The sequence below is a fragment of the Chrysemys picta genome, chromosome 8 (genome assembly GCF_011386835.1).
Source record: "Chrysemys picta bellii isolate R12L10 chromosome 8, ASM1138683v2, whole genome shotgun sequence".
In the NCBI taxonomy this organism is placed as follows: domain Eukaryota; kingdom Metazoa; phylum Chordata; order Testudines; family Emydidae; genus Chrysemys; species Chrysemys picta.
The window spans coordinates 58403335-58418328 of NC_088798.1; the positions used below are offsets into that span (position 1 = coordinate 58403335).

Sequence of the window (14994 nt, forward strand, 5' to 3'; positions counted from 1 at the left end):
GTCAGAACAGCTTTCCGCACCAACTGCTGGCAATGTAATATGCCATCTTGGTATAAGGAACTGCCAGTAGCCAACAGGGAATGTACATCAGTGAAGAGCAATGAATGTCAGCACACAGTTCTGTCATCTCTTCATTCTGACTGTACAACAGTACCTGCAGTAAGACAGTGGAGAGTGTCTTCAGGTACTTTTTTTTTTTTTTTTTTTTGCGCAACTTTGGAGGCCACAATTTGGATGTCCACATTCTAGGAACCAGCAGAAAGCCTGTCTTGCAGACCCATGGGAAACTAAATGCAAATTACACAGAGAATGCACCATGATAAAATGATATTTCTTGGTACTAATTTGTGTACTGTACCCAGAATGGCCTCTGTTTCTGTGGCAAGCAATATCCCTATCCACCTTACTCATTTTTTAGTGGGTCTTCCAAGGTGGCTGATCTCTCCAGAGCTTGTGCAAAAGCTTGTCTGTGAGGTATTTTACTAGTTTAGACTACAGACTATTTGGGACTTAAGTGTTTTCAAAGACCATGCAAACCTATGACAGTGCACTAGCAGTGTCAAAGATGCACAGTGTTTCATAAACTCTGAGGCTCTGTTTTCTTGTATTCCTCATCTACGCCTTTATCTTACATTTGAACTTCAAGAGGTTAAGTAGTACTGAATAATGGGGACGAAAAGGATTTCAGTACATAAAAATCAACCGCTCAAGTTAGCAACCATAGGAGTAAATTGTCACCTGGTGTTTGAAGAATTGTGGAAAATTAGATAACAAAATTGGGATTTCTCACTAACGATAATGTGGCACACCTTTTCCTGGGGAAAGGTTCAAAGCCGGGGCTACTTCATTTCTCAGTGTGGGGCCATTTTGTGAAGGAGGCAGCTCACATAAGAAAGCATAACAACATTTGGAAGGCCAAAGTCTCTCCTGAAGGTAATTTATTCAAGAATGCAGTTGTGTAGCTTTGCTAAGCTTTTGGACCTGAAGTAAATATGAAATATGGACTAGAAAGGCGCATCTGGAAAACCAACCCCTATTCTAAATCCTGCAGACGTTATGCAGAGTATCAACGTGTTAAGCCGGGCACCTAAAAATGCAAGCACTGATGAGAGATTTTCCTCCTATAGTCTGATGCAATCCATTCCATTCTGCATTCTTACAATCAGGAAATTCAAAAAAATAGATCAGTTGGCCTACTCACAGGATCAAAGATCATACCCTATGACCCTTCAAATGCTAATATCAGTTGAGTAACAAGCTTAAAAAAACAGAACTCCTTTTTCTGTACATACTCCCCTGCTAAACTGAGGAGAGCATCACTGCACGCCTGTCACATCACCTGACCTACCAGAAGATCTACAACTGCATTGTTCTTTTTTTCCATGGCTTTGGAAATTCCATTCAGCATGTCTATAAATATCCACAAAGCCTCCTTCTATTCAGCCGGATGGCAACTCGTACATTATCATTCTCAAACTAGAAGGCATCTATGAATGTGAACAATGGATTTACCATGACAGGGCAAACAAAGGGGTATGATTTAGTATAGGGAGCAGAGGAAGGGAGAGAAAGAGCCAGTGTCCAAGTTGGTCCCTCCAGAAAGAGGTGTGACACTTTGTAAGAGCTGAAGGGTGCTTTCGTAGTTTTTTGGGATGGGTACCTGTAGTATAAGTGGGTGCATTTCTGCATCGTTCCATTACGAGCATGCAGCATTTTAAAAATATTACTCAAACAGCATTCAAAACAGGAGAAGTCTAGCAAATTTCCCAAAGCCAGTCCTCAGTATTATATAATTAGAGAATGATTTCCAGAAGTTAACACATGCCTCAATGTCATTTGGTCACAATGCGCCCTTTTGTTGCAGTAACAAGAGAGCATCTCCTCTCCCTTAACAATGCCAGCAAAAATATGTAGTGTTATGCAAATAAGAGGAGATATTTTTAGTATTTAAAAGGGGCTGACTGTCCCTAACAAAAAAAAATTCTCAGATTGAGGAATTTTGCATTAAAACCATGTGCATTTTTAATGCGCATTAAGTCAGCCCAAAATAGACAAAAGTCTGCACATATTCTGACCCAAGGTCATCTCTCTCTCTCTCTCTGATTACCAAAGGGAAAATCAGGACATTACTTCAGACACTGGAGTTTATTTGCTTTGAAAGTCACATTATTCCTGATTATACCCATTTAAAAAAAAAAAAAAAAAAAAAAGCTCATTCTTACAATACACTCTTAGGTTAAAATCCTGGCCTCACTGAAGTCAATGCCAAAACTCTCACTAACTTCAATGGGGCCAGGTTTTCACCCCCTAATGTTTCTGATACAGCTGGTTGGCAATTCCTTCATAACTAAATTAACGGCAAAGTGAACCCACAGGGAGGTTATTTTTTTATATATAACTAGTGGGAGCACTAACACACCTTTTGACAACAGGTTCATTTAAATGGTGTCAGTGTTTTCATGATATTTGATATACTTACCATGGTGACAGAGTCTCAGAGGGCTTTGGGTAAATGCTGTCAGCTGAGAGCCTGTCAGCACCCCCTACACTTACAAATATGTACAGGCAAAGCAGTTAAGTTAAAATAAGCATCAACCTGAACCTTCACCCTGCCTTTGACCTGAAACCGATACTTCAAGCCTGGCTAGTGCAGTGAAGTCCCACAAAGACTAGGCTCTGATGCACAGGAACATTTATAGGACTGAACCCAAACTTGGAAAGTGATTAAGCTAATGATATAAAAGTAAAGAAATGAAGGAAGAGGGGGGAAAACATGTTTGTATGTCATTGCATTTCATTCCCTTGCCCCACATAAGCAGCTTAAGCTCCTACTAAGATAGCATTGCTTTAAAAGAAGCCACTGATGTGACACACAAACAATTCCTAGAAAACAGGTAGTTACACTGTATTTAACCATCTCATGCAGCCACACAACTTTTAGATGAAGAGTTGCAGGGATCTACTATACTGGAGGAGTACAGGGTTGAAAAATGTAGAGACAACTAGATCTGAGAGCTTTAACCAGGAAAGCAATCACAGGTGTCCAGACAGGTGTGGCACAGTTAAAAGATGAGTGAACAAGCTCTGGGGTATAGGAGAGAAGTCTTAAGGAGCACGGGCTCTGACAGGACATTAGGAAAAGCACAGTGAAGAATATACTATCATGTGTTCACATGGCTCTACCTTGCGTTTATTGTTTCTCAAATTCCCAAATCCTGATTAAAAAAGATGTGTCACATTTCTCAAGATAAGCAAGGCTGAGGTAGAAGGAAGTATTCCAAGGAAAATTGGGGTGCTCCATTAAGTGGTTTTGGGGAATCAATAGATGGCAAACTTCTCCAAGTCAGTACAGATACTTAATGTCCCAGAATGGCACTGGGGGTACTATAGGGCTGCAGATGCAGTCTAAGGAGAAGTAAAACCTAGCTCTGACCATGTGGTAATTAAAGACATGATTGATACACCGCACCAAAGTAGAGCTGCTAACCCTGGTGTTTTGGTTACATCACAATTTGGCCCTATCAAGGATTCCACTTGCAGATATAACATTCACACAGCAGTTTTGGATGAGAAATGGTGTGGCCATGTTTCAATCAAGAGGCAGCTGAATTTGAATGGTAGGTGAAAAGATCCCTGTGGATTATGTATTATTTTAAACGTGTAAAGCATGTGGGGATCCTTTGGGATGAAAGGCATTCCATTTACATAGGATATTATTACAAAGATGAGTGTCCAGCACTAATTCCTTCCGTTATATTTAGTACCTGCATCCAACAAACATGAACATGCACACAACTCCATTTGAACTGAATCTAGTCATTTTCCTCTGGCAGCTGCTGGTGCTGATAGATGCCTAGATACTTGTATAGAAATGTGACACTGACGGTGGGAGATTGGAAAGATGACAACTTTGTCAGACCATCAGCATTTGTGATCGGTCAGGCCTTCTTACCCCAACTGCTTGCAACCAAGACTACCTGGAAAATCCATTTGTCAAAATGTTGATGGCATTAAAATACAACTGTTAAGAAGCGGGCAGCACCTACAGTTAATGGCTTGACCGCGCCACGGTGCCATTGGGGCTGGAATCCAAAGCTAATCCTCTATGGCTTCCTTAAGCGCCTCTCGCATTGGGCAATCCTGCAAAGGTAATCTATTAGTTGATCACTTGCATTTTCTTGGACTTCAGATAACCAGGGACAGATCCATGACCAAAAAGGAACGAGGCATGGTCTAAAATACTGATTCCGCCCCACCTCCCACACTTTAGGACCGTATCAGGCAAGGAGGAATCCATGTGAGTCACTGTGACAGGGTCCAGACATCCCAAACAGAAGGTTTAATCCTCCCCCAAAAATAAGCAGTTAAAACAATTGATTGCATAATGTTATTTTACTATAAATAAAGATCTTCTATGACAGCTTGTAATGCACTGAACTTAACAGTCATTCTGAGATACGTGTGCAGGTTATGGTTATGAATGTGTGTGTATGTGTATACAGAAAATTGTGATTGTGGTGCAACTTCACCATCACCTCACAACTGCGCAGTGGAGCAATAAGGCAGTGAAGGCAGATGAAACGGACTTTAAGCACCTTGCCATTGTGCAAGCCCAGGAAAAAACTATGAGGAAACATCAAAGGAAATGGGAATATGCTTGTAACTGAAAAGAAAATCCCAGACTTTGGAAACTAAGAAAGGAGGGAGTTTTCCCCACTTTGAATATCTCTAGTAGCTGAAGAAAACTGCAAACCCTTTTTAAAATGGAAGGGGTTTGAACTGATCACCACCCAGAACCTGGGGGACAATCTCAAGGCTGTCTGGGAATGCTGGATCCCTCCTAGAGCTGAGGGGTACATTGGGAATCTGTTTTAAGGTAATAGGTAATTTACTAGAAAGGGGGATTTATCTAACATAAAAGTGTAAAATGTGCAGTTGCAGATGTTGATTTTCTGTGCAACATTCATATGTTTGCTTCCTCTTACTATTTCATCTTTGAATCTGAGATTTTTCTATTAAATAAAGTTTTTGTTTATTTTTATCCCAAGCAAGTCTCTGGTGTGCAAACTGTGTGCACTGTGTATGCCAAAGTGAACTGATAACCGGAGGATGGCTGGTTTCACCCTTCGGGGTGATGAACCAGAGGGGATCAGGCAGACTGTCTCGTAATTAAGAAGTCAAGGAGAATGCATCTGGGGAGACCCAGAACTGGAAGGGCTGTTGGTGTCATCTTGCAGAGAGTTACTAGGCTGATGAGAGCCAGGGTGAAACCATGTGCTGGTGGGCAGGCTGCTTGTGTCAGGGAACTGAAACGCAGCTGCACAGTACAAAGGGCCCCAAAAATATACCAGGCAGGCAGTGACAGAACCCCTTACTGGTGTGGGTGGACCCCAAAACATAACAGACATGACCAGTCAGGAACCAGAGCTTCCGTCTCTAGTTCCTGTGTGTCACACACACACCAAAAAATATGTTTCTCACTGTGGAGGATGGGGGCCATATGGCCAGCTGAAACACCATAAACTGCTCAGGGAAGATCTATACTTGTTTACACTCAGTATTTCCATTCAGTCATCAATTCCACACTGAGATCCAGACAAATATTTGATGACCAAACATTCCTTTTAATTTTCCTGTATACTTACATGAATTTGTCTTTACAACGTTTTTGAAATTTGCAGGTTATTGCTTGTATTTTTCACCTGACCTAGGTTTAAGAGCCAGCAGCCTAATAAGATCACTCACTCTCAGTATTTGGTAGGAGCTTGTAGTGGAAAAGCTACATTCAGAAAGTAGTTTGTAAAAGCTACCTTACTTATTTCTTCTGAGGATTCTGGGATACCAATACATAGGCTGCAGCATCTGCTTCAGTTTTCCAGGTCCCTCATTTTGGATGCTAGGTAATGCATCTCCTACTTGATCTTAATCTCCATATCTTTAACTAGGGTTACCATAGTTAACAAATAAAAAAAAGAGGACCCCCCTGGCCCCACCCATTTCCCACCCCCAGCCCCGCCCCTTCCCCGCCCCCTCCTCCCTCCCACTCCCAGCCACGCGAAAAGGGCTGCCCGAGCGCTACCGGCTTCACGGTTTGCTGGGCAGCCCCCAGACCCTGCGCCCCCGGCCGGCGCTTCCCCAGTGCAGCTGGAGCCCGGGAGGGGAAGCGCCCAGCCGGGGGCACAGGGTCTGGAGGCTGCCTGGCAAACCGTGAAGCCGGTAGCGTTTGGGCTTCGGGCAGCCCCTATGCCTCCGGACCCTGCGCCCCGGCCGGGCACTTCCCCTCCCGGGCTCCGGCGGCGCAGGGTCCGGAGGCATGGGGGCTGCCCGAAGCCCGTAGTGCTCGGCTCGTAAACAGAGCCGAAGAGTCAGGGGAGGAGCAGAGCCGCCGTGGCCGGAGGCTCTGCTCCTCCCCTGACTCTTCGGCTCTGTTTAAGAGCCGAGCTGCCCGAGCGCTACCGGCTTTGGGCAGCCTCCACGCCTCCGGACCCTGCACCGCCAGAGCCCGGGAGGGGAAGTGCCCGGCCGGCGGCTGGGGTTCAGAGGCAAGGGGGCTGCCTGAAGCCCATAGCGCTCGGGCAGCTCGGCTCTTAAACAGAGCCGAAGAGTCCGGGGAGGAGGAAGGCAGCCGCAGGAGGGGAAGTGCCCGGCCGGCATTTTCCCGGACATGTTTGGCTTTTTGGCAATTCCCCCCGGACGGGGGTTTGATTGCCGAAAAGCCGGACATGTCCGGGAAAAAACGGACATATGGTAACCCTACTTTAACTGTGGTTTGAAGCTCTTCTGTCCTCTGTTAGAAATGAGGAATCTTTGTATCTGTACTAGTGATGGCCAATTTTAGGAGAGTCACAGTGGCTACCAACAAGTCTTCTTTCATATGGCTTGGGTAGGTAGCAATGATTACAAATTTATATCTAGATTTGCCGCAGCAGTGAGCTGGTGAATGTCCTTCAGGACCAGGCCGAAGGGGACATTCAGATATGATGTGCTCCATCATTTGTGCCTGGTGACCAATCACTTACAGGCGTTTGCCTCATTTTCCATTTAAAGAGGGTTTGTCCACATCTCCCATGAGATGTCCTGATGTGATTCAATCTGCACCAGTCTTTCTACAACAGTTGGAAAGCCTGAATGCTTACAAGGAAATCTGCTATGTCTGCACCAAGAGCAGTCAGCTGTCTTCTCCATCTCTCTCAACACAGAAGCAGTCTGGTCTCAACACAGGAAAAGTAGGGAACTCCCTCTGGAGTTTTAGGAAACAAGATCAAAGTTTGTGAAAATTCCTAAAGTTTTCTGGTAGATATTTTCTACATACAAAATTTAAGATGATCCAGTGAGGTGATGGGTTGAAATATGTAGCAGTCACTTTCATGCATATCAAGTTGCTCCAGTCCCACCAGGAGCTCCTTCGCAATTAAAGATGGAAAACAAAAACAAACCTGTAAATAATTAAGTACATGCCTGCCCCGTCTCAGCAATGAGAGCAGCAAAGGCAGCAGGCAGCTCCTTCCTGATGTTGCTGAAGCTACTTGCCAAGTTTTTTCTTTGAATAGGAAAAGCAGAACTGTTTCACAGGCACTGGAAAAACCCTTTCAAGGAAAAGGATAGATGATTAACAGTCCTGTTAAAGTCAAGCATGGTAAGTACACCTATTCAGCTGAGCTCCCAGATGGCTCTGCCAATTTACCTCAATGCTGATTTGTAACATCTGTGCTATTCCCGGTTATGTCATGAGTCTCCCCTGAGAAGAGACTGACACTTGGGCAGTTGTTTTTGCAACCTTGTCAACTGTCCAGTAGAAATTAGGCCAAAAGCACCAATCTCTTACTTACGACCTAAGCCACGTTAATATTCTAGATCTTCCAATGGGGTAAACTAGTGTATTAACCAGCCTCAGCCCCTAATGTTTAGTATCACAAGTTTTTGCCTAACAGTACTCAACTGCTTTAGAACCAACTGCATTAAGCTGCAAGACATTGTTTACATTGCTAAAATACACAGGAGTAGCCTCTCTGAGGTATTTTCTTCTGAAGGAAAGCCCTGGAGTTGTTCTAACAAAAGGAGACCCAAGTCTTAAGACAGGGGTGGTCAACCTGAGCCTGAGAAGGAGCCAGAATTTACCAATGTACATTGCCAAAGAGCCACAGTAATACATCAGCAGCCCCCCCATCAGCTCCTCCCCCTGCCCCCCCCTGCGCGCCTCACCCACTGGCAGCCCAGCCGATCAGCACCTCCCCCTCCCTCCCTAGACCTCCCAATCAGCTGTTTCATGGTATGCAGGAGATTGGGGGAGTGGTTGAGGAGTGAGGGCATGGCAGGCTCAGGGGAGGGGGTGGGAAGGGGTGGAGTGGAGGCCAGGCCTGTGGCAGAGCCAGGGGTTGAACAGTGACCACCCCTCCCGGCACATTGGAAAGTTGGCACCTGTAGCTCCAGTCCCGGAGTCGGTGCCTACACAAGGAGCCGCATATTAACCTCTGAAGAGCCGCATGTGGCTCCGGAGCCACAGGTTGGTCACCCATCTTAAGGGCTTAACATTAGCCTAACTGGCAGATGCTGAGTGTATCATATTGTTCTGCCAAGCTAGACAGCGGCCCTCATGTCAGCTCCACAGGCCAGGCCTAAGCAGTTAGAAGCAGTTGGTCTAAGACAACTCAATCACCAGCCTGACAGCAGGATTTCAATTACTGCAGAGAAAGCTTCTCAGTTCACAGCTCAGCTCTCTTTAGCAAAGGTGAGGAAGCTCTTAATGGCAGTTTAAAGCTGGTCAATTAGCTTGAATGCTGCTGAGCTCTATAAGCTTCTTACACACTGCACAGCCTATTGCTAAACTAGAAAAGAGTAACTGATCCTCATTTCTCTTGTCTGTCTTCCATTGAGTTTCAAGTCTTGTAAAGTTGGCATGCACCAGTAATGAAAAACAGAATGAGAATCAGGAGAGGGAAAAAAAACTAACATCTTTGTGAGCCCTTAAAATCCAGGGTCTAATCAAAGGTTGCTTCACAGCCCAACCTGTAGAACCCCCAAAAACGTAACACAATTAAGACTGGAATCCTACAGAGCATGCAGGCATGTTTCAAATCCAGCACAACCTTCTGGTGCAGGTCTGCAAACAAGAGGCTCATTGTACGATTCTGTAAACCTCATGACATCATCAAAACAGAAGCTCCCATTGGTATAATAGTTTGTGTTTCCAAGGATACCCAGAACTTCAAATAACTTGCAGTCACTCAAAGCCATCAGTATGACCCTGCCCACAATGCTAAGTGGATTCTCCTTCCCACCTCTTCAGCTGTCATTCTGTGCCTCAGACCACTGAGTTTTTACCTCTCCTTCACTCCCAAGTATTAAATGCACTCACTCTCAGCAAGTTAAATTCCCACTTAGTTTGCAATACACTCTCAATTTCTCAAAAGCAGAGAGATTTTATTGAACTGAAGAAAAGATTATATGCCCTACTACATAGCCACTAAGTTCTGAGTAGCTCCCTGAGTGACACTTCTCCCTGGAGAAAGTGGAGGCAGAGAACTTTTCTTAGGAGGTCTAAGGGCCAGAGCTAAATATCACCCTGGGGTAAAAGTGGTTTGATCTCCTCCCCTCTTTCCCACCTTTGAACTACCAGTAGAGAGAAATCCTACAGCTGCAGATGCTGACCACTATCTCATTTTACTCCACAATTAGCTCTCTCCCCTAGTTAGCCAGCAGTGGTGCAGGGAGAAGGAAAGAGGCATCCTGTCTCTTTCAAACTGCAGCTCTACAGTGGCCCCAAGCAGCTGGGAGAAATAAGCTTAGAGGACACCCTGCTCAGCTCCTGCAACCCCTCTGGATGCACAGGATTCCAGTGCAGTTGCAGGATTGTATTTGGGCTAGGGACCAAATGCTTGTGTGCCATGACCGACGTATGACATTTGGCAGGTCTGCTATCAGGGCCAGCTCTGGCTTTTTTGCCGCCCCAGGCAAAAAAGCCTCCCGCCGCCCCTCCCCCCCCCCCCAGCGCGGCAGGGGAGGGCACCGAGCCCGGCCGCAGGCCGCTCTCCCCGACCGGCCAGAGTGCCGGGGGGAGGGCGGCGAGTCTGCCGCAGCTCCGCTGGCGGCCGGAGCCCAGAGCGCCGGGGGGAGGCCGGAGAGCCCAGCCGGGGCTCCGCTCTCCCTGGCGGCCGGAGCCGGAGCACCAAGCCGCCCCCCTCCAGGTGCCACCCCAAGCACAAGCTTGGTGGGCTGGTGCCTGGAGCCGGCCCTGTCTGCTATTACCAAAGCACCTCTCAAAGACTGCCTTATTCCATTCCCTTGCCAGCAAACCATCACCAGCTAGCCAAACATAAAACTCACTTCATATCTGCAATTCCAAATGACCTCTTCACAAATTGTTTGCTTATTATGTTAGAGAACTTCCTTTAAATGGAAACAAAGATGATTAGTTTATCAGTACAGATTATTCCCCTTGTTTTCATTTTATTCCCTGATCTTGAACTTCCATAGAATAATTTAATCCACAAATAGAATCTTGCTAGCTACCTCTTGATTTGAAACTTGATTTGAGTTGGAGCTTCTTACCCTAGCAACCCTATTTAATACTGCAACATATAAAAGCTACATCATGGAACCATGTTCCTTTAGTGAAGCATGATCAATCAAGTGCTACCTTGGGATTCTCAGTGTACTAAAACTCTTGATGAAACAGCACAATTGGATTTAATCTGGAGAGGAGATCTTCCTTCCTTAGGCCAGTCCTGACCTAGAAAGCATTAGGCAAGATCTGGGGTCCTCAACCTGAGTGGGATGTGGGGGGAAGGTGTGTTTCACAGATATCAGAGGGTTATGTGGGGTATTGACAAGGAAAAGATTGAGGAATGCTGGGCTACTGTCAAGAAAAAGCTGCTGAATGGTAAGGGCTGGGTGTCACAAGTATACCAATACAAGTACAAGTTAAATACCAATTGGGCAAATGCACACATTAGGCTATATGTTATCCCTGTGCAGTTTAAACCGCTATAAGGCCTAAACCTTTCAGACACTTTCATCCTCAGTTTTGCTTCAACAAAACTGAAATACGGAAAGCTAGCATTTAGGTGTCAACCCTCCACATACAGCTTTCATGGACTTGACCTCAGGTTTCCCATTTATTTAAAAAAAAAATCCTGCCCTATAGAAAAAAAGTCACCTGTCTGAGATAAGAAAAATTTGGTGTTCTAAAGATGAAAGCCTGTGGATTTCTATGGTATTCAAGCTGGAAGTGTAGGGAGTAATGAATCTACATGAAAACCTGATTGCTTCCCAGAAAAATAGCTCAAGTATTTTAGGTATTTTCCACCTCCTGGACTCTGCAACAAACATACATCTTGAAGCCTGAGACTATACGAATTTTGAGAGGATACAGTGAGACTACAGACAACCACCATTGCATAGATGTGTGCGATCTTACTGAGACAGCATAATGTCTTTCACTTAGGGGGAAGGGGCATTGTTCCTTGCATTCATAGGGTATTATCCAAGTCATTAAAGTATATGAACTTCTCTGATCCACAGAAAACAGCAAACTGCCTTAATAATGTATTATTCCAGCAGACTCTAAATAGATTATAAAGAAGCCTCCCACCAGCTCCCCATGCTATTTTGGAAGACCTTCCCAGTTCTGGCATCTTACAAATGTTTTAACCAGAGTCTAGAACCAGCTATTATCCACCAATTAGTGGATTTCACCCACTTCAAACAAACAAATAAAAAGATCATCTCCCCTGCCCTCCAAGTCTTACTCTCTCCCTGCAGAATCTGCACACATTTTAGTAAAGAAACATTCGGACCATACAGAAGAGGCTTTTTTCAGTTCCCCCCTTTTTTCAGAGGGAAATCGAGAATGAATGTGATGGGGATTCTGTTCTGTATTACTCAGTTTTGCACAACAAATAAAGTCTTCCCATTGCTGTTAATCTGAATCACTATATTTAGTCCAATGCATGGAGATAATAGGTTTTTAAATACCCTTTTCTCAAATTCAGCTTTAAGGATTTTTTGAGGTAGCTTACTTTACCTAGGGAAACTAGGCTCAGATGCAATAACTGGGAAGGAGAACTGTCTTTTACAAAACAAACAAACAAAAAAATCCACTTTGGTTAAAGATAGTGAGTTGACAACTGATATGGTCATGGTTGGACAGTGAATCACTGTCTCAGCTCAGATGAAGGATCAGATGCCTCCTGACTCAGTGTTTTGCTTTAACTACTACCACCACATGACCTAAATATTTTTAAACCAAAGCTCAGTTTTACTCAGAATACTGTAGAGTAACTGGCCTGATTTTGTGCCTGCATATTGTCCAAGGAAACTATGACTTGAGAAATAAAGGAAACGTAGAAAGAAGTAACCTACACCAGTGAAACTTAAGGGCTGAAACATCATGACAATACAAAAATACATTCTTGTGGACCAATGTATTTGAAAAGTCCCTTCTTGTGAGGCTGAGGTGAATTTAGAAATTGAAGGCAGCGAAGATGCTGCAGGTAGGTACCAAAATTTCACAGGTGAAGTAAGTTTAGTATGGTTATGGTAAGCATGATTAATTATGGTTAATGCACACTATGGTAATGGCATAGCTAATTAAGTATTTTCTAGCAGTACAGGAAGTTTTACACTCTTCCTCCAACTCTAGAAACATGGGAAAGTTTCATTTAATCTTTCATTTGTCTGATCTAAAATAAGAGTGCATGGTAAGCGAACAAGTGATGAGAATCTTTATTCTAAACTAAATTAAATCAAACATTTAAGATATTTTGTTCATTTTCACTGGAATTATTTTTTTCTAATGTGAATTTTCCTCCTCCAGGTTTGTGGGGTCACCAGGAGAAAAGCCAGAATTAATAGCCAAAAAGTCACTCAACCACACAGCACACCTGATAATGCTACCTGGGGATTCCTCATACATCTCCCCTCTTTCTTCCCACCTTCCTCCAATCCCCCACATCCCAGAAAAGTAAAGGACACCAGGACTAAACCTTTGCTATACTGCTTTACTATTGATAATTATTGGATGCTTAGAGTTAATGCGTTTAATACCTTACATCCTTTAAGCACAAACATGCTGTTGCTCCTTAATGTTTTATGTACCGTATGTTTTCCGTACCAATAATGCTGTCCACAAGCAGGATTTTAAGAATCACCTAAACTTCCTCACTAACATTCATTTTTTCAAGCTGTCTCAAATTCTGGAAGGAGAACATGTGAGGCTCACAAAGATGCATAGACTGCTGGGGAAATAAATAAATACTTACAGCAGGACCATACTAAAATTTACAGATGATGGCTCTCTTTAAAGAGCCCTGATAACAGCGGATTATGAAATGCAGTTTCACAGCATGGCTGTTAGTCACTAGACTCAATCTGATTTCTGAGGAAAGAAAAGTAACAGTTCTTGGTTGAAATGTTTTCATCTAGTTTGGGAGTGGGGTTTTACAGAAGGGAAGAGAAATAACCCCCATCTGTGCATTTAACAGTCATCGTTGAAATTCATCTCCTTTCTATTGGGAAGTACAACTTACAGAGGAAGCATACAATTTCTGCAGTAAGCTCTAAGAATTCTGTATGCTGCCAGAAGGTGGGTGGAGGTGATGAGGGTTCATGTACACAAGGGATTAGTATCTAGGACCAACTTGGACAATAGAAGGAAATGTTTTTCAAATATAACTACAGATAGCTGTCCTTCATGTGGCTTTAGTTAAAGAGCTACTTCTATGCCACTGAACACAATGAGATCTCAAAGATGCACACAAATTCAGAGTGTAAACACAGTCACACATAACATAAGAAACGGTCCATCTGGCCATGTATCCTGTCTTCTGACAGTGGCCAGTGCTAGATGCTTCAGAGGGAATGAACAGAACAGGGCAATTATCGAATAATCCATCTCCTGTCACCCATTGCCAGCATCTGTCAGTTAGAGGCTTAGGGACAACCAGAGCACGGGATTGCATCACTGACCATCTTGGCTAATAGCCACCGATAGATAAGTTCATGGAGGATAGATCCAATTCTTTTTTGAACCCAGTTATACTTTTGGCCTTCACAACATCCCTTGGCAATGAGTTCCACAAGTTGACTGTGTGTTGTACAAGGAAGTATTTCCTTTTGTTTGTTTTAAGCCTGTTGCCTATTCATTTCACTGGGTGACGCCTAGTTCTTGTGTTATGAGAAGGAATAAATAACACTTCCTTATTTACTTTCTCCACACCAGTCATGATTTTATAGACCTCTATCATATCCCTCCCCTTTTCCAATCTGAAAAGTCCCAGTCTTTTTAATCTCTCCTCATATGGAAGCTGTCCCATACCCTTAATTATTTTTGTTGCCCTTCTCTGTATCTTTTCCAGTTCTAAAAGATCTTTTTTGAGATGGGGCAACCAGAACTGCATGGAGTATTCAAGGTGTGGGTGTACCGTGGATTTGTATAGTGGCATTATATTTACTGTCTTATCTATACCTTTCCTAATGGTTCCTAACATGGTTAGCTTTTTTGACTGTCACTGCACATTGAGAGGATGTTTTCAGACAACTATCCACAATGACTCCAAGATCTCTTTCTTGAGTGGTAACAGCTAATTCAGATTCCATCATTTTGTATGTATTTGTTGTGATTAGGTTTTCCTATGTACATTACTTTGCGTTTATCGACATTGATTTTCATCTGCCATTTTGTTGCCCAACCACCCGGTTTTGTGAGATTCCTTAGTAATTCTGTGCAATATGCTTTGGACTTAACTGTCTTGAATAATTCTGTATCATCTGCAAACTTTGCCACCTCACTTTACTCCTTTTTTCAGATCATTTATGAATATGTGGAACACAGGGCCGGTGCAACCTATTAGGCGACCTAGGCAGTCACCTAGGGCGCTAGCATTTGGGGGGCGGCATTTTCTTCAGCGGCGACCGCAGCAGCCGGATCTTCGGCCGCCCCGGTCGTCGTCCTTTAGGTGGAGGGAGCTGGGGCAGGAGGGTGCAGGGGGGTGCAGG

General features: G+C 44.0%; 1 protein-coding gene across 10 annotated transcripts in view; it reads right to left on the bottom strand.

Annotated features, from left to right (window-relative positions):
• The window catches only part of RASAL2 (RAS protein activator like 2), a 273501-nt gene that overhangs the window by 148055 nt on the left and 110452 nt on the right, over positions 1 to 14994 (bottom strand). The gene's annotated exons all lie outside the window — the stretch shown is intronic.